Raw genomic sequence first — 18,463 nt, 5'->3', positions numbered from 1 at the left:
CGGGGGCCCCTCCTGGGCCTCCCGGGCCGGCGGCGGCGAAGTGGGCGCGCGCCCACGTGGCAGCGCCTGAGTGGCGGAGGCGGGCGGCGGCGGAGGAGGTTTTTTTTTTTGGACTAGGGTTTCAGACGGGGGAAGAAGAGATCCGAATGGAGGGGGTATAAATAGGCATAGAAGGAGCTAGGAGAGTCCAAATGAGGTGCGGTTTTCGCCCACACGATCGTGATCGAACGCTCTAGGACAAGGAGCAGAGTTTGGTGGGTTTTGGGCCAAATTTGGGGGGTGTTGGGCTGCAACACACACGAGGCCTTTTCGGTCCCTCGGTTAACCGTTGGAGTATCAAACGAAGTCCAAATGATACGAAACTTGACAGGCGGTCTACCGGTAGTAAACCAAGGCCACTTGACAAGTCTCGGTCCAATCCGGAAATGTTTAATCCCCACACGAGAAAGAAAGGTAGAAATGACCACCGGAGGAGAACGAAGCGCCGGAATGCAAAACGGACAACGGGGAAAATGCTCGAATGCATGAGATGAACATGTATGCAAATGCAATGCACGTGATGACATGGTATGAGATGCATGAAAACGAAAACAACACACACGAAGACAAAGACCCAACCCGAGAAATAAATATAACTTAGCGCCGGGGACGGCAAGAGTTGGATACAAATATGGAAAGTATATCTGGGGCGTTACATGGCGGACCTTTTCGCTTCAGCCTCCGGGCCCGACAGTCCGAAGTGTTTCCGAATACCCACTCAGTTATATAAATCAGGGTACGCGTGGAAACCAGGCATATGGGTCATAATTGCTTGAATAGACAAGTACCCAACTAGCTATGTTATATTACATGGATAGTAAGAAACATCTTCCAGAGAGAATAGTTCTGTTAAGGGTTCCTTTCCCTGGGTACGCATCATTAATGTGCATGTCCGAACTGCGAGCAAAAGCGCAGTACATGCAACATCTGGGGGTTTGTATTGTAATAGGTAAAATACATCTTTAGTTCACCGACCGAATATTCCCTTAAGAACGCTAGCTTTCGGCTTCACCCAGTCTGAGGTACACGTCCGGAGTACCCGGCAGTAACAATTGCAGAGGTGCTCCCCTTATGCCGTAGCCGAACTAACGGGAATGTAGGGCATAAACACAGGAGCGAGGCAACGCAGCTTGGCCAAAACTTAAGTCATATTGATGCATATAATGGTGAAGAAAAGGTACATATGGGAAAGGGACACATATGCAGTGGGCATGATGCCCGGGAGATAATTATATTAAGCTTCTGTATAAGAAGCCCTCAGGTATAGTGAGCGCACATACTTGAGGATTAGCGCGTCAAGAGTGTGTAGTCGAGTCACACTTAAAGCTTTAGAGCCATAAAAAGAAAGAGAGAGGATATAACTAAAAAAGGCGGAGGGAAGGAGACGAACACAGAGTTCGGCGCTAGGCGTAGAATCTTTGGAGTCTGGTTGCATTCCATGGGTTCGGCTCGGGTCGATTATCTGATGCATCACGCAGGCGGTACGCTCCTCCGGTGAGAACTTTATCAATGATGAAGGGACCCTCCCACTTGGGCTTGAGCTTGTCCTTTTTCTTCTCCAGTAGGCATAGAACGATTTTGCCAATGTTATAAGTTTTGGCCCGTACTTCTCTGCTTTGATACCTGCGAGCTTGTTGCTGATGAAATGCGGAACGGGCTTTTGCGATGTCGGGCTCCTCCTCCCGGGCATCTAAACTGTCCTGCCGATCAAGCTCCGCTTCTCTCTCTTCATACATGCACACTCGAGGTGAGTCTTGAATAATATCGCAGGGCAATACCGCCTCTGCGTCGTACACCATGAAGAAGGGTGCGTATCCGGTAGTGTGATTTGGCATGGTCCGTAGCCCCCATAGTACGGAGTCAAGCTCCTCGACCCAGTGCGTGTCTGATTCCTTCAGAGACCGCACTAGTCTGGGTTTGATGCCGCTCATAATAAGACCGTTTGCTCGTTCGACTTGCCCATTTGTTTGAGGGTCATAGACAGAGGCGTAATCGAGCTTAATGCCCATATTGCCACACCAAGTTTTCACCTCGTCGGCTGTGAAATTGGAGCCATTATCAGTGATGATGATGTGGGGGACACCATAGCGGTGCACGACCCCTGATATGAAGTCTATCATTGGTCCAAATTTGGCCATTTTAACCGGTTTGGCCTCTATCCATTTGGTGAATTTATCCACCATGACCAACAGGTATTTTTTCTTATGGCTTCCTCCTTTAAGGGGTTCGACCATATCGAGCCCCCAGACCGCAAAAGGCCAAGTTATAGGGATTGTTTGGAGAGCGGTGGGCGACATATGGCTTTGGTTGGCGAAGAGCTGGCAACCGACGAATGTTGGACGAGGTCCTGTGCGTCTGCTTGGGCTGTTGGCCAGTAGAAACCTGTACAGAAGGCCTTGCTTACAAGGGCCCGAGCTGCGGCATGGTGGCTGCCGAGTCCAACATGAATTTCGGCCAAGAGCTGCCGCCCTTCCTCTTCGGAGATACATCTTTGAAGCACCCCGGTAGCGCTTTTCTTATAAAGCTCTCCCTCGTGGACCTTGTAGGCTTTGGAGCACCGCACAATGCAGCGTGCCTCGTTTTGATCCTCGGGGAGTTCTTGCCTATTTAGGTAGTCCAAGAAGGGTTTGGTCCATGGGGCGATGACAACCATGATTAGATGGGCCGAAGGTGTTATTTCGGTAGCAGAGCCTCCGATTATGTCAGTGTGTTCGGAATCTGGGGTTGTGGTCGGATTCGGACTAGTATTGCCTGTTTCCCCTTGCCACACCACGGATGGCTTGAACAGCCTTTCCAAGATAATGTTAGGTGGGACGGGGTCGCGCTTAGCGTCGATGCGGGCAAGGACATCCGCTGCTTGATTGTTTTCTCGGACCACATGATGAAATTCAAGCCCCTCGAATCGAGCTGACATTTGGCGGACATCATTGCAATAAGCCGCCATTTCGGATCCTTGGCGTCGAAGTCTCCATTTATTTGAGATATTGTGAGGTTTGAATCCCCACGCACTTCTAGGCATTGAATGCCCATGGAGACAGCCATCCGAAGACCATGCAACAGAGCCTCGTATTCGGCCGCATTGTTGGAGTCTGTGTATAGTATTTGGAGTACATATTGGACTGTATCTCCGGTGGGGGATGTCAGGACAACACCCGCTCCTAGACCGGCCAGCATTTTAGAGCCGTCAAAGTGCATGATCCAATTGGAATATGAGCCGTACTCTTTAGGGAGTTCGGCTTCTGTCCATTCGGCGATGAAGTCAGTCAGTACTTGCGATTTAATGGCTCGCCGTGGTTTATATGTAATGTCGAATGGGAGGAGCTCGATGGACCACTTAGCAATCCAGCCCATGGCATCGCGGTTATTTATTATATCGTTGAGTGGTACTTCGAAGGCCACCGCGATTGAACACTCTTGAAAGTAGTGTCGTAGATTCCGGGATGCCATGAAGACCACATATGCTATCTTTTGATAATGTGGGTACCGTGACTTGCATGGTGTGAGGACAGTGGATACGTAGTATACCGGCTTTTGAAGCGGGAACTTATGTCCGTCCTCCTCTCGTTCGATGACGAGCACTGCGCTTACAACTTGGTGTGTTGCAGCTATATATAACAGCATGGGTTCGCCAATGTTTGGTGCGGCCAGGATTGGGTTGCTGGCTAGGAGGGCCTTTATTTCTTCCCGTCCGGCCGTAGCCGCATCCGTCCACTCGAAGTGTTCGGTGCGTCGAGGAAGGCGATAAAGAGGTAGTGCCTTTTCTCCCAATCGGGAGATAAAGCGGCTTAAGGCAGCCATGCATCCAGTTAATTTCTAGATTTGTTTGAGGTCTGTTGGGGTAGCCAACTGTGACAAAGCTCGGATTTTAGCCGGCTTTGCTTCAGTTCCTTTGTTGGAAATGATGAAGCCCTGGAGCTTTCCGGCAAGAATGCCGAAAACACATTTTTTTGGATCGAGCTAGATGTCATATGTTCGGAGGTTATCGAACATGAGCCTCGGGTCGTCTATTAAAGATTCGACGTGTCTGGTCTTGATGACCACATCGTCCACGTATGCCTCAACTGTTTTGCCGATTTGTTTTTCCAGGCATGTCTGAATCATGCGTTGGTAGGTTGCACTGGCGTTTTTGAGCCTGAAAGGCACGGTGTTGAAACAGAAAGGGTCGTATGGGGTGATGAATGTCGTTGTGGCTTGATTGGACTCCGCCATCTTGATTTGATGGTATCCGAAGTATGTGTCGAGGAAGCACAATGAGTCGTGTCCTGTGGTAGCGTCCATGATTTGGTCAATGTGGGGGAGGGGGAAGGGATCCTTATTGAGGTCCTTGAAATCGACAAATAGGCACCAGGATTTATCATTCTTTGGTACCATCACCAGGTTTGCTAGCCAGTCTGGGTGTTTTTTTTTCTCTGATGAATCTGGCTTCGAGTAACTTGGCTAGCTCCTCTCCCATAGCTTGTTGTTTAGGCTCTGAAAAGTGCCATAGTGTCTGCTTGACCGGCTTGTATCCCTTCAATATGTTGAGACTATGTTCGGCCAGCCTGCGTGGGATCCCTGGCATATCTGAAGGGTGCCAGGCGAAGATGTCCTAATTCTCGCATAAGAACGCCCGCAGTGCGGCGTCGATTGTGGGGTTCAACTGTGCCCCGATGGATGCTGTTTTTGTAGAGTCCGTTGGGTGGACTTGAAATTTGACTATTTCATCCGCTGGTTTGAAAGAGGTGGACTTGGATCGCTTATCGAGTATCACGTCATCCCTATCCACTATGGAGCGTAATGTAGTTAATTCTTCGGCCGCGAGGGCTTCGGATAATGCCTCAAGGGCCAGGGCGGCGGTTTTATTTTCAGCACGAAGTGCTATGTCCGGATCACTGGCTAGAGTGATGATTCCATTGGGCCCGATCATCTTGAGCTTCATGTACCCATAATGGGGTATAGCTTGGAAGCTCGTGAATGCGTCCCGCCCTAAAAGGGCGTGGTATCCACTACTGAATGGGGCCACTTGTGTTATCTCTTCGGACCTGTAATTTTCCGGCGTGCCGAATACCACATCGAGTGTGATTTTTCCCGCACATCGTGCCTCCTGACTAGGGATAATCCCTCAGAAGGTCATGCTGCTTTGCTCAATGCGGCTCTTGCCTATTTCCATTTTGTTGAGAGTTTCCTCGTAGATGAGGTTTAATCCGTTGCCGCCATCCATGAGCACTTTAGTAAGCCGGAAGCCGTCCACAATTGGACTAAGGACCAAAGCGGCTGGTTCTTGGACTGTTCGGAATTGAGTTTCGTCACTGGCATTAAAGGTTATAGCCGTGTCGTTCCAGGGATTTATTGCTGCAACGTGGCAGACTTCGGCGAGGCCGCGGAGTGCTCTCTTGCGCCTGTTATTCGAGGCGAAAGTCTCGAAGACTGTCAACATTATATTGTTGTTTTCTGCGGGATGATGGTCTGTGGTATTGTTAATGAGGATATCCTCGCCGCTCTTGGCCACCTGCCGAAGTATCCAACATGTTCTAAGGCTATGTGTTGGTACGGTATCCGGTGTGGTGTGAATTTTGCGTGGCCTATTGAGCCATCCCTCCAATACGGTTCCATGCCCTGTAGTGGGCTTTGGTTTCTTTATGATTGGATTAGGTGACTTGCGAGAGTGCACCCTTTTGGTTCGGACGAGGGGTTTAGTGAGAGCCAGAGGATCCCAGAATGTTGCCTGGGTTTTCCAGGTGCTTTCCATCGCACAGTACTTCTATACTATGCCCGCCAAGTCAGCGAAACATGATATGTCACGGTGACTTATGGCGTTAAGGATTCCCTTGTCCATGCAATTTTTGCAAAAGAATGAGACTGCGTCTTCCTCGCGACAGCCCTTAACCTTGCTCATTGCAAGGAGGAATCTGGCCCAAAAGTGATGTACTGTCTCTTGGCATTGTTGTCTGGTGTGGGAAAGATCGCTTGTATCTGGGTGGGTGGGTGGATTTAAGTCCGAACCCTGACCCAATCCGAGACCCACAGGCTGAGGAACTTCTGAACTTGGCAGTTCGGGTTCTGGGATGTTACCCGGTTTTTCTGGCCCGCTGTCCAATTCTAAATTTAGAGCTTGGGTCATGTCCTCCCGTGAGCGGGTATCCGTCTCAGAGAGCTCGATAATCCGGACATAGTTCATCCTCAAAATAGAGGAAGAGTTGTTGCATTGCTCCTCCACCACCGCTATTTGATGGGTGATCAGCGGAGAGTTAATCTCTCTTTGATCGGGTTTAATCCCAATCCGATCATAGTCCGTAGCGACTCCCAAAGCAGCGATGCGATCTAGGAGCTTGTTCAAGGACTAAAGTTCCATTGGATCCATCCGCTCAGCGTATTCCGGGCTGACGTGGAGGTTGTTTTCGATGACCCGAGAAGTCATCGTTGGCACGGCGGCTGAACGGGCGGTCATGATGAAGCTGCCTAGTCAGAGGGTTTGGCATAAGGCCAGGGCTCCCCCGGAGGCGATGTTGTCCTTGATAACAAGGTGAGCCATCAGACTTTTTTTCGACGTCAGAGTGGAACTCTCAATGAAAGCACCAATGTCGGTGTCAAAACCGACGGATCTCGGGTAGGGGGTCCCTAACTGTGCGTCTAAGGCTAATGGTAGCAAGAGGCGGGGGACACGATGTTTACCCAGGTTCGGGCCCTCTCTATCGAGGTAATACCCTACTTCCTGCTTGATTGATCTTGATGATATGAGTATTACAAGAGTTGATCTACCACGAGATCGTAGAGGCTAACCCTAGAAGCTAGCCTATGATTATGATTGTTCTTGTCCTACGGACTAAACCCTCCAGTTTATATAGACACCGGAGGGGGCTAGGGTTACACAGAGTCGGTTACAAAGAAGGGAATCTACATATCCGAATTGCCAAGCTTGCCTGCCACGCAAATGAGAGTCCCACCCGGACACGAGACGAAGTCTTCAATCTTGTATCTTCATAGTCCAACAGTCTGGCATAAGCATATATATAGTCCGGCTGTCCGAGGACCCCCTAATCCAGGACTCCCTCAACCCCTTAGTCCAGGACTCCCTTACCTCCATCCTGCATATTGCGGGTTTTGTTGCTCTTTGCGAGCTATTTCTGGGCTGCGAGGCTCATTTCGAGCTATGGAAGAAGCTGTTTTGCCTCGTCCCCCATAATCAGGAGGGATCAATATTCCAAGTGGGCGGAGCTGAGATATGGCGCATCACCAGAACCGGATACCTATCTGGTACACCGAAGAAGGCATCCAAAGAATGGCCTTCCAAATGGTTTTATATTGAAGATGTATCCCGTCCTGACCCAATCTGGAGGGGTCTTCCTAGATATTCAAGTACTCCATTGAAGAAGCGCCTCAACTGGCATCCTCGGAGCCCTAGTGAAGAAGATAGCATGGAAGTCCTCCAACTTATGAGCAAGATAAAGATGCTTGCTCAATCCAGATTGTCAGTAGTCGAGGTTATGGCGATATCCATAATGCGAGGGGTTCAACCACTCCAATAGCAAGGGCGCCCTATGTGGCACTTCAACGAAGAAGATGACGCCACTTGCTATGGTCGGAAGGGTTCGGATACTTATGCTTCTTTGGTGAAAATACTGTTCGGATTATATAAAGGGGAGGAGGAGGAGTTCATCCATATTAAGCGCAGGGATGGATTTTCCATGTATAACCCTCCCAGCTGGGTGAGTTTTTGTCTCCCTATTCTACCCCATGAACTCCCTGAATCCTTTTTCATAAATATTAATCTGCCATTTACAACAGGAATTGCAGAAAGTCACCAAGGAGATCCACAGCCCCGTACCACAGCCAGAGGACCACAACCAGGTCCTCAACCCCAGATTCGAAGAGGATCCAGATATATTCTTGGAGCTCGGGGAAGGGGGTTTTTACCAGGCGAGCTGTGATGGCACCAAAGTTGCCATTATTGCTGACTTCCCCGGCCTTCTCCCTGCGACACATGTAAGTAATCAGGAGACTTGTCCTTTGATAGAATTCCCACTTTCTGCCTTACCCACCGCACTATATTATGCTCTAAAGGGGAGGCGATCGGCGCGCAAGAAGGCGGCGCCAAGGACGGGAAGGCTTCCGAAGAGGAAGGCAAATAGATCTATGGCCGAGCCTTCATTGAAGAGGTATGGTTTTAAATATGCCCCATGGCTATCATCTTAAAGTGTAACACTACCCCTTGTGTCTTATCAGGAAAAACATTCGCCAGACTGTGTCCAGGGATCCTTCTGGTCAAGCCTCTACTATCCGGATTCCGGACACTGCCACGAGGACAGAGGCTAACGCGGAAGTGACACCGGATTGTCCTTATGCGAAGGATTCAGATAAAATATCCGCCACAAACTCCAAAGTGGAAAGCGCCATGAATCATCGGCACCGGCGGGCCGCTCTTCGCGACCCTGGTTTTTCGGAAGAAGCTTTCAATGCCTTCAACTCGGGTGATGCATACATCCGAACTGCTCGAGATGGGCTTTCCAGAGCCACATATCAGTATTTAAAAGATATGCGGGTAAGTATACATTTGTGTAGAACTGATATTCATATACCAGTAGCCCCCGAGACTTGAAACAGTTGGTACAACTGATTTAAGGATCATTATATGACCAGGTGCTCAAAGAGAAGAACAATCCGTTGTCTCGAGAGCTGGAGAAGTGTTAGGCCTAGCTGACTAAAGCTACCGCCGAACTGGAGAAATCCAAGAAGGCAGCATCTGGTAATGTTCCCCTCTATCGAGAAAACATATTGTTCTTCTCTGTGAGCACCTGGTCATATAACGATCCTTAAATCAGTTGTACCAACTGTTTCAAGTCTTGGGGGCTACTGGTATACGAATATCAGTTCTACACAAACGTGTACTTACCATGATTTAAGTCCGAACCCTGACCCAATCTGGAATCGAGAGCTTGAGAAATTTCTGAGCTTAACAGTTCGGGCTCTGGGATATCGACCAATTTCTCAGGCCCGCCGTCCGATTCTAAGTTTGGAGTACGGGGCAGGTCTTCCCGCGGGTGAGTATCTGACTCTGTGAGCTCGTAGATCCGAGCATAGTTCGTCTTCAACATAGGGGAAGAGTCGTCACATTGCTCCTCCAATCTATCAGATGGGTGATCGGTGGAGATTCAACTTCTCTCTAATAGGGTTTAATCCCAATCCGATCGTAGTCTGTAGCGACTCCCAAGGCGGCGATGCAATCCAGGAGTTCGTTTAAAGACGATAACTCTGTCGGATCCATCTGTTCGGAGTATTCTGAGCTGATGCCGAGGCGATTTTCGATGACATGAGAAGTCATCATCGGCCTGATGGCCGAGTGGGCGACCATGGTAAAGCCGCCCAGCTGGAGGGTTTGGCCTGAGGACAGGGTGAGGGAGTCCTGGATAAGGGGTTATCCGGACAGTCGGACTATGTACTTTGGCCGGACTGTTGGACTATGAAGATACAAGATTGAAGACTTTGTCCCGTGTCCGGGTGGGACTCTCCTTGGCGTGGAAGGCAAGCTTGGCGATTCGGATGATAGATCACCTTCTCTGTAACCGACTCTGCATAACCCTAGCCCCCTCCGGTGTCTATATAAACCGGAGGGTTTAGTCCGTAGGACAACAACAATCATACCATAGGCTGACTTCTAGGGTTTAGCCTCTCCGATCTCGTGGTAGATCAACTCTTGTAATACTCATATCATCAAGATCAATCAAGCAGGAAGTAGGGTATTACCTCCATCGAGAGGCCCCGAACCTGGGTAAAACATCATGTCCCTAGTCTCCTGTTACCATTAGCCTTAGACGCATAGTTCGGGACCCCCTACCCGAGATCCGCCGGTTTTGACACCGACATTGGTGCTTTCGTTGAGAGTTCCACTGTGTCGTCGCGATAAGGCTTGATGGCTCGTCTCGTTGTCAGGGACAACATCACCTCTGGGGGAGCCCTGGCCCTAGGCCAAACTCTCCGGTTGCACGGCTTCGTCATGACTGCCCGATCGGCTATCGCGCCGATGATGACTTCTCGGGTCATCAAAAACAGCCTCCACGTCGATTCGGAATTTGCCGAACAGATGGACCCCATGGAGCTCTCTTCTCTCAATGAGCTCTTGGATCGCATCGCCGCCCTGGGCGTCGCTACGGACTATGACCGGATCGGGCTTAAACCCGACCAAAGGGAGATTTACTCTCCGCCGGTCACCCATGAGATAGCGGTAGTGGAAGAGCATCATCCGAATTCTCCCTCTATTTTGAGGACGAACTATGTACGGATTTCTGAGCTCTCTGAGCCAGACACCCGCTCGCGGGAGGACATGGCCCAAACCCCGAATTCAGAGTCGGGCGGCGGGCCGAAGAAATTGGGCAACATCCCGGAGCCCGAGCTGTTAAACTCGGAAGCTTCTTGGCCCCTGGGTCTTGGATTGGGTTAGGATTCGAATTCAAAGCCACCTACCCACCCAGATTTATTCAATCTTTTGCATATCAGACAAGAGCCACAAGAGACAGTACATCATTACTGGGCCAGATTCCTCCTTGTGTTAAACAGGGTCAAGGACTGTCGCGAGGAAGACGCAATCTCCCTCTTTTGCAAAAATTGCATGGACAAAGGGATCCTCAACGCTATAAGTCACCGTGACATAGTACACTTCGCTGACTTAGCGGCCATAGTGCAGAAATACTGTGCAATGGAAAGCGCTTGGAAAACCCAAACAAATTTATGGGACAATCCGGCTCTCGCTAAACCCTTCGTCCGAACTAAAAGGGCAAACTCTCGTAAGTTACCCAATTCAATTACAAAAAGACCAAAGCCTGATACAAGGCGTAGAACCGTATTGGAGGAATGGCTCAATGGGCCTTGCAAACTTCACAACACACCGGACGTCACGCCAACTCATGGTCTTAGAGCATGTTGGATACTCCGGCAGGTAGCGAAGAGCGGCGAGGATCTCCTCATAAACCATACAACAGAACAGCATCCCGCCAGAAATAACAATACGGTATTGACAGTCTTCGAGACTTTTGCCTCAAACAATAGGCGCAAGCGAGCTCAATGCAGTCTCGCTGAAGTTTGCCACATGGCAACAATAAATCCATGGAACGACACGGCTATAACCTATAACGCTAGTGACGAACCTCAATTCTGAACAGTCCGGGCACCAGCCGCTTTGGTCCTTAGCCCAATCATGGACGGCTTCCGGCTCACTAAAGTGCTCATGGACGGCGGAAGTGGAGTAAACCTCATTGTGTTTCCTCGACACATACTTTGGATACCATCAGATCAAGATGGCAGAGTCTGAGCAAGCCGCAATGTCCTTCATTACTCCATATGGCCCCTTCTGTTTCGATACAATGCCTTTCGAGCTCAAAAACGCCGGCGCAACCTATCAACGCATGATTCAGACATGCCTGGAAAAACAAATCGGCAAAACAGTAGAGGCTTACGTAGATGATGTGGTCATTAAAACAAGACACATTGAAACTTTCATAGATGACTTGAGGCTCACGTTCGACAACCTCCGAACATACGACATAAAGCTCAACCCGGAGAAATGTGTCTTCGGTGTACCCTCCGGGAAATTGCTCGGCTTCATCATTTCCAATAGAGGAATTGAAGCAAATCTGGCAAAAATTTGAGCTCTGTCACAGTTGGCTATCCCAACAGACCTCAAGCAGATCCAGAAACTAACTGGATGCGTGGCTGCCTTAAGCCGCTTTATCTCCCGATTAGGAGAAAAGGCACTACCTCTTTATCGCCTTCTTCGACGCACCGAACACTTTGAGTGGACGGATGCGGCCACGGCAGGACTGGAAGAAATAAAGGCCCTCTTGGCCACAAATCTAGTCCTGACCGTGCCAAATACTGGCGAACCCATGCTATTATACATAGCTGCAACACACCAAGTTGTAAGCGCAGTGCTCGTTGTCGAGCGAGAAGCAGACGGACACAGGTTCCCGCTCCCAAAGCCGGTATATTACGTGTCCACTGTCCTCACTCCATGCAAATCTCGGTACCGACACTATCAAAAGATAGCATTCGTGGTCTTCATGGCATCCCGGAAGCTACGACACTACTTTCAAGAGTGTTCGATTACGGTGGCCTCCGAAGTACCACTCAACGATATAATAAACAACCGCGACGCCACGAGCCGAATTGCTAAATGGGCTATTGAGCTCCTTCCGTTCGACATAACATATAAACCACGACGGGCCATTAAGTCACAAGTTCTGGCTGACTTTGTCGCCGAATGGACAGAAGCCGAACTCCCTAAAGAGTATGTCGCGTACTCCAATTGGATCATGCACTTCGACGGCTCTAAAATGCTGGCCGAATTGGGAGCAGGTGTTGTCCTGACATCCCCCACCGGAGACACAATTCAATACGTACTCCAAATACTATACACAGACTCCAATAATGCAGCCGAATACGAGGCTCTGTTGCATGGTCTTCGGATGGCAGTCTCCATGGGCATCCAATGCCTCGAAGCGCGCAGGGACTCGAATCTCGCAATATCTCAGATAAATGGAGACTTCGATGCCAAAGATCCGAAAATGGCAGCTTATCGTAACGCCGTCCTCAAAATGTTAGCTCGGTTCGAGGGGCTCAAATTCCACCATGTGGTCAGAGAAAATAATCAAGCGGCGGACGTCCTCGCCCGCATTGGCGCTAAACGCGACCCCGTCCCACCTAATATATTCTTGGAAAGGCTGTTCAAGCCATTCGTGGTATGGGAAGGGGAGTCTGACAATATTAGTCCGACTCCGCATACAATCCCAGATTCCGAACCATCTGACGTAATCGGAGGCTCTGCCACCAAAATAACACCCTCGGCCCACGAAATCATGGCTATCATCGCCCCGTGGACTGAGCCCTTCTTAGCCTACCTAAATAGGCAAGAGCTCACTGAGGACCAAAATGAGGCATGTTGTATTGTGCGGCGCTCTAAGGCCTACAAAGTCCACGAAGGAGAGCTCTACAAGAAAAGTACCACCGGAGTGCTCCAAAGATGTATCTCCGAAGAGGAAGGGCGGCAGCTCTTATCCGAAATCCATTCCGGACTCGGTGGGCACCACGTTGCAGCTCGGGCACTTGTAAGCAAGGCCTTCCGCACAGGTTTTTATTGGCCGACAGCCCGAGCAGATGCACAGGACCTTGTCCAACATTGCATCGGTTGTCAACTCTTCGCCAACCAGAGCCATATGCCCCTTACCACTCTCCAAACAATCCCCATAACTTGGCCCTTCGCAGTCTGGGGGCCGGATATGGTCAGACCTCTTAAAGGGGGAAGCCATAAGAAAAAATACTTATTGGTCATGGTGGACAAGTTCACCGAATGGATAGAAGCCAAACCAGTTAAAACGGCCGAATCTGGACCAGTGATAGACTTCATATCAGGGGTCATACACCGTTACGGTGTCCCCCACAGCATCATCACTGACAATGGCTCAAATTTCATAGCCAAGGAGGTGAAAACATGGTGCAGCAACATGGGCATTAAGCTCGATTACGCCTCTGTCTATCACCCCCAAACAAATGTTCAGGTCGAACGTGCAAATGGTCTCATAATGAGCGGCATCAAACCCAGACTAGTGCGATCCTTGAAGGAATCAGACACACACTGGGTCGAGGAGCTCGAATCCATACTCTGGGGGCTGCGGACCACGCCGAATCGTACTACCGGATACACACCATTTTTATGGTGTACGACGCAGAAGCAGTGCTACCCTGCGACATAATCCACGACTCACCTCGCGCGTGCATGTATGAGGAGAAGGAAGCCGAACTAGATCGGCAGGACAACTTAGATGCTCTGGAGGAGGAGCGTGACGTCGCAAAAGCCCGTTCCGCATTCTATCAACAACAGGCTCGAAGATATCAAAGTAGAGAAGTACGGGCCAAAACATACAACATTGGAGAACTAGTTCTACGCCTCCCCGAGAAGAAGAAGGACAAGCTCAAACCCAAGTGGGAGGGTCCCTTCATCATCGATAAAGTTCTAACCGAAGGAACGTACCGTCTACGCAATGCATCTGATAACAGACTCGAGCCGAACCCATGGAACGCGGCCAGACTCCGAAGATTCTACGCCTAATGCCGGACCCATCATTCGTATCCTTACCTCTGCTTCTTCAATTATGTTCTCCTTTTTCCTCTCTCGCCCTCTTTTCCTTTTCACATACAGTCTTAAAAACTGTACGTATGCTGTGAAATCCGGCCGCACTACGTGTGCTCACTATACCTAGGGGGCTTCCTATACGGAAGCTAAATATAACTACTATAATGGCTTCTTGCCAGCCACATATGTTTTTTTTTCATATGTGTCTTTTCTTCACCATTATATGCATCGATATGACTTAAGTTTTGGCCATGCTGGGTTGCCTGGCTCTTGTGTTTATGCCCTACGTTCCCGTTAATTCGGCTAGGGCATAAGGGGAGCACCTCTGTGATTGTTATTGTCGGTTCAAATGGATGTGTACCTCAAACTAGGTGAAGCTAAAAGCTAGCGTTCTTAAGGGAATATTCGGTCGGTGAACAAAATATGTTTTCATTTATTACAACGTGAATCCCCGGATGTTTTGTTTCCTGCGTTTCTGTTCACAGTTCGGACATGCACATCGATGCATGCGCACCCAGAGAAAGGAACCCCTAACGGAACTATTCTCTCTGGAAGATGTTTCTTACTATCCATGTAATATAACATAACTAGTTGGGTACTTGTCTGTTCAAGCACTTATGACCCCTACGCCTGGTTTCCATGCATACCCCGGTTTTTCATAACTATGCGGGTATTCGGATACACTCCGGACTGTCGGGTCCGGGGGCTGAAGCGAAAAGGTCCGCCATGACAAATGAATTGCAGTCCGGCTAGGGACTACATAAGTCCATTCAAATTACATAGTCACTTAGACTGGTTGTATTCTTCCTCTATACTATCCAACAGGCTGTCTAACTTACAACCCTGTTGGGAATACTTTGCGGCTAACGCTACTTGGTCATATACCAGACTTACGGGTATCTCTTGCCCATCTGCCCCCGCCGGTCCGACTTCGGCCATATGGTTCGGGTCAGCCTTGGCGTATCGCGTCTTCACCATGGCCCATGCTTCCCTCGCACCTTGTCATCAGGCTGATATCTTCTATAACCGGAAGCGCTGTCGTGCTCCTTTGAGCATCTCCACAAGCTCGCTCATGCCTCCTGGCAGGGAAGCGGATGGCCACAAGGCCTGGGCAATACCTTGCATAACCTGCTGCGCTCGTTCGTGCAGTTGTGAAAGATCTTGCAGCATATCGCCTGCGGATCCGGGCATCTCCTCTTCAGGACGGCCTGTCAGCATACCTGCAGACATAACTCTGTCAATACGCTTCCTCGCCGAACTATACTACAGTTCGTTTACGCACTTACTATAAATGCCACGGCAAAGCCTCCTATTCTCCTTCACGGATTCAGCGAGCTGAGCCCGAACATCTTTTAATTCGACATTCAGTCGGATATTGGCATCTTGGAGATTATTTCTCTCTCGAATAGCCTTCGTCAGCACACGCTCGCCCGCCTTCAGCTGACTTCACAGATGTGGCTCATTATCTTCCACAATCTTCGGATTCTCTCCGGGATTGTCTGTAGTATCTTTTGTTAGATTTATAAACCATGCCGAATAAATAACGGGTACAAGGTTAGTCTTACCAGAAGAGGCCCTTTTTGATTCCTCTTGTTCGGCAATAGCGGCCTTCAGCTGGGCCTTGCATTCCTCCAGTTCTTGAGATAAATGGGTATTCTTCTCTATAAGAACCTATGCATACAATGATCCTTAAATCAGTTGTGCCAACTGTTTCAAGTCTCAGGGGCTACTACTACACATACTTATCAAAATTTTCTTACCCGTATATCCTTCACATACTGGTCCGTTGCTCTGTCAAGCCCATCTTGAGCGGCGCAAATATATGCGTCCCCGGAATTGAAGGCATCGAAAGCCTCCTCAGAGAAAATACCATTGCGAAGTATAGCTCGTCTGTGCTGGTGATTCATGGCACTTCTCACTTTAGAGTTTGAAGCGGAAAGCATGTCCGCATCCTCTATGGGAGAGCAATTCGGTGTTGCCTCCACATCAGCCTCCACCCGTGAGTCCGCTTCAGGAATCCGGCTGCTTGAGGCGTGGCCGGCAGAGGATCCGAATGTAGTCCGGCGGATGCTTTTTCTGCCAGGACACCATGCAACTGTCACATCTCGGCAAATATAATTGCAGAGCAAGTTTACTTTGTACCTCTGCCCCGGCGTCTCAGTTCTAACCGCCTTCCTCTTACGCCTGCCCGAACCGGATGCCCCTTGCAGATGAGCCCCCATGGGCTCGGCATGGCGTCCTGATGGCCGTTTCTATAAAAATACAACATGTGTGCTTAAAGCACGGCATAATTCAGAATTTAGGGCTCCGGCTTTACTTACGTTCGACACTGGGAGCAGCCCGGGATAATCGGCAAGGATGGCCACTAAAGCGCCGTCACGACTTGCTTGATAAAATGTCCCGTCTACAAGCTCCACGGATATATCCGAATCTTCTTCAAGTCCGGGGTCGAGAGCCCGGCCAGGATCCTTTGGCTGCGGAGGTGGGCTGTTGAACTCTTCCACGACCCTTCTCAGTTCCTGCTTTGAAAATAGCAAGATAAGTGATTGATGACAAAGGACATAGGTATGAATAGAGTCGAGTCAAGAATAACAGCTTACCCAGCTTGGGGGGCTGTACATGGAAAACCCATCCCGCGGCTTAATGCGGAGGAACTCCTCTTCTTCCCATTTGTACAAATCGGACAATATTCTCGCCAGTGCGGTGGCGGAGTCCGGACCTTTACGACCACAGCGGGTGGCGTCGTCTTCTCCGTTGAAGTGCCACATGGGTTTCCCTCAATATTGAAGTGGTTGCACCCCCCGCATTATGCATATTGACATAACCTCCATTATTGTCAGTCCCGATTTGGCCAGAATTTTTATCCTGCCCATCAGATAGAGGACCTCTCTATCGTCTTCCTCCTGGGGGCTCCGCGGGCGCCAGTTTTGGCGTTTCTTCAGCGGGGCGTTGGTAAATCGGGAAGGCCCGTCCGGACTGGGTCCGGAAGAGGAACATCATCTACATAAAACCACTCCGAGGGCCAATCTTCAGATGCCTTCTTTGGAGTGCCGGACAGGTATCCGGCCTGGGCGATGCGCCATATTTCGGCTCCGCCCACTTGATATATAGATCCCTCCTGATTGCGAGGGACGAGGCAGAATAGCCTCTTCCATAGCTCGAAATGAGCTTCGCAGCCCAGGAAGAGCTCACAGAAGGCAACATACCCTATGATGTGCGGTATGGAGGCCGGAGTGAAGTTGTGTAGCTGGAGAGCATAGAACTCCAGGATCCCGCAAAGGAATGGGTGGATTGGAAACCCAAGCCCCCTCAGCAAATATGGGACAAGGCATATCCGCTCCCCTCTAGATGGGTTCGGAAAGGTCTCCGCCTGCTCCCTGCCATTATAGGTGGCAAGTCCGGCTCGGACGGGGACCATGTATGCAGGTGGGAGGAACCCTTGGGTCTGCAACTCCACTAATCGGCTATGAGGGATAGAACACTTTTCCCAATCACCTGGCTTAGAGCTAAGGGTGCGAGAGGAGGAGCTTCGGCGGCTAGCCATGATGGAATGGCTTTTCCCGGGCACGCTCTGTTGAATGCTTGCTGGGAGGAAGATGGTGTGATTTGGATATGAGGATCCCCGTCTCTTCAAATAGGCGGTTGGCTTACAGGGTCGGGGTGGCAAATGTAAAAATGCCCCGACTTCTCATATTCACTTGACACGTGGAGATAGCCATTATTGAAACATAGAAGCCGAGGAGTACGACATTAATGGAGGCCGGACACTGTTCGCCACGACAGGTACTCTGGATTTGGAGAAGAACCCACCTTGCAATGCCGAAGACAATCTGCGCGCCAGACTCATCGTCATTGAAGCCTGATTCGGGGGCTACTGAGGGAGTCCTGGATAAGGGGGTATCTGGACAGCCGGACTATGTACTTTGGCCGGACTGTTGGACTATGAGGATACAAGATTGAAGACTTCGTCCTGTGCCCGGATGGGACTCTCCTTGGCGTGGAAGGCAAGCTTGGTGATTTGGATGATAGATCTCCTTCTCTGTAACCGACTCTGTGTAACCCTAGCCCCCTCCGGTGTCTATATAAACCGGAGGGTTTAGTCTGTAGGACAACAACAATCATACCATCGGCTAGCTTCTAGGGTTTAGCCTCTCCGATCTCGTGGTAGATCAACTCTTGTAATACTCATACCATCAAGATCAATCAAGCAGGAAGTAGGGTATTACCTCCATCAAGAGGGCCCGAACCTGGGTAAAACATCGTGTCCCAAGTCTCCTGATACCATTAGCCTTAGACGCACAGTTCGGGACCCCCTACCCGAGATCC

The sequence above is a fragment of the Triticum aestivum genome, chromosome 2B (assembly GCF_018294505.1).
Source record: "Triticum aestivum cultivar Chinese Spring chromosome 2B, IWGSC CS RefSeq v2.1, whole genome shotgun sequence".
NCBI lineage: Eukaryota > Viridiplantae > Streptophyta > Magnoliopsida > Poales > Poaceae > Triticum > Triticum aestivum.
The sequence above is the reverse complement of the archived record's forward strand: the minus strand, read 5'-3'. Positions refer to the sequence as shown.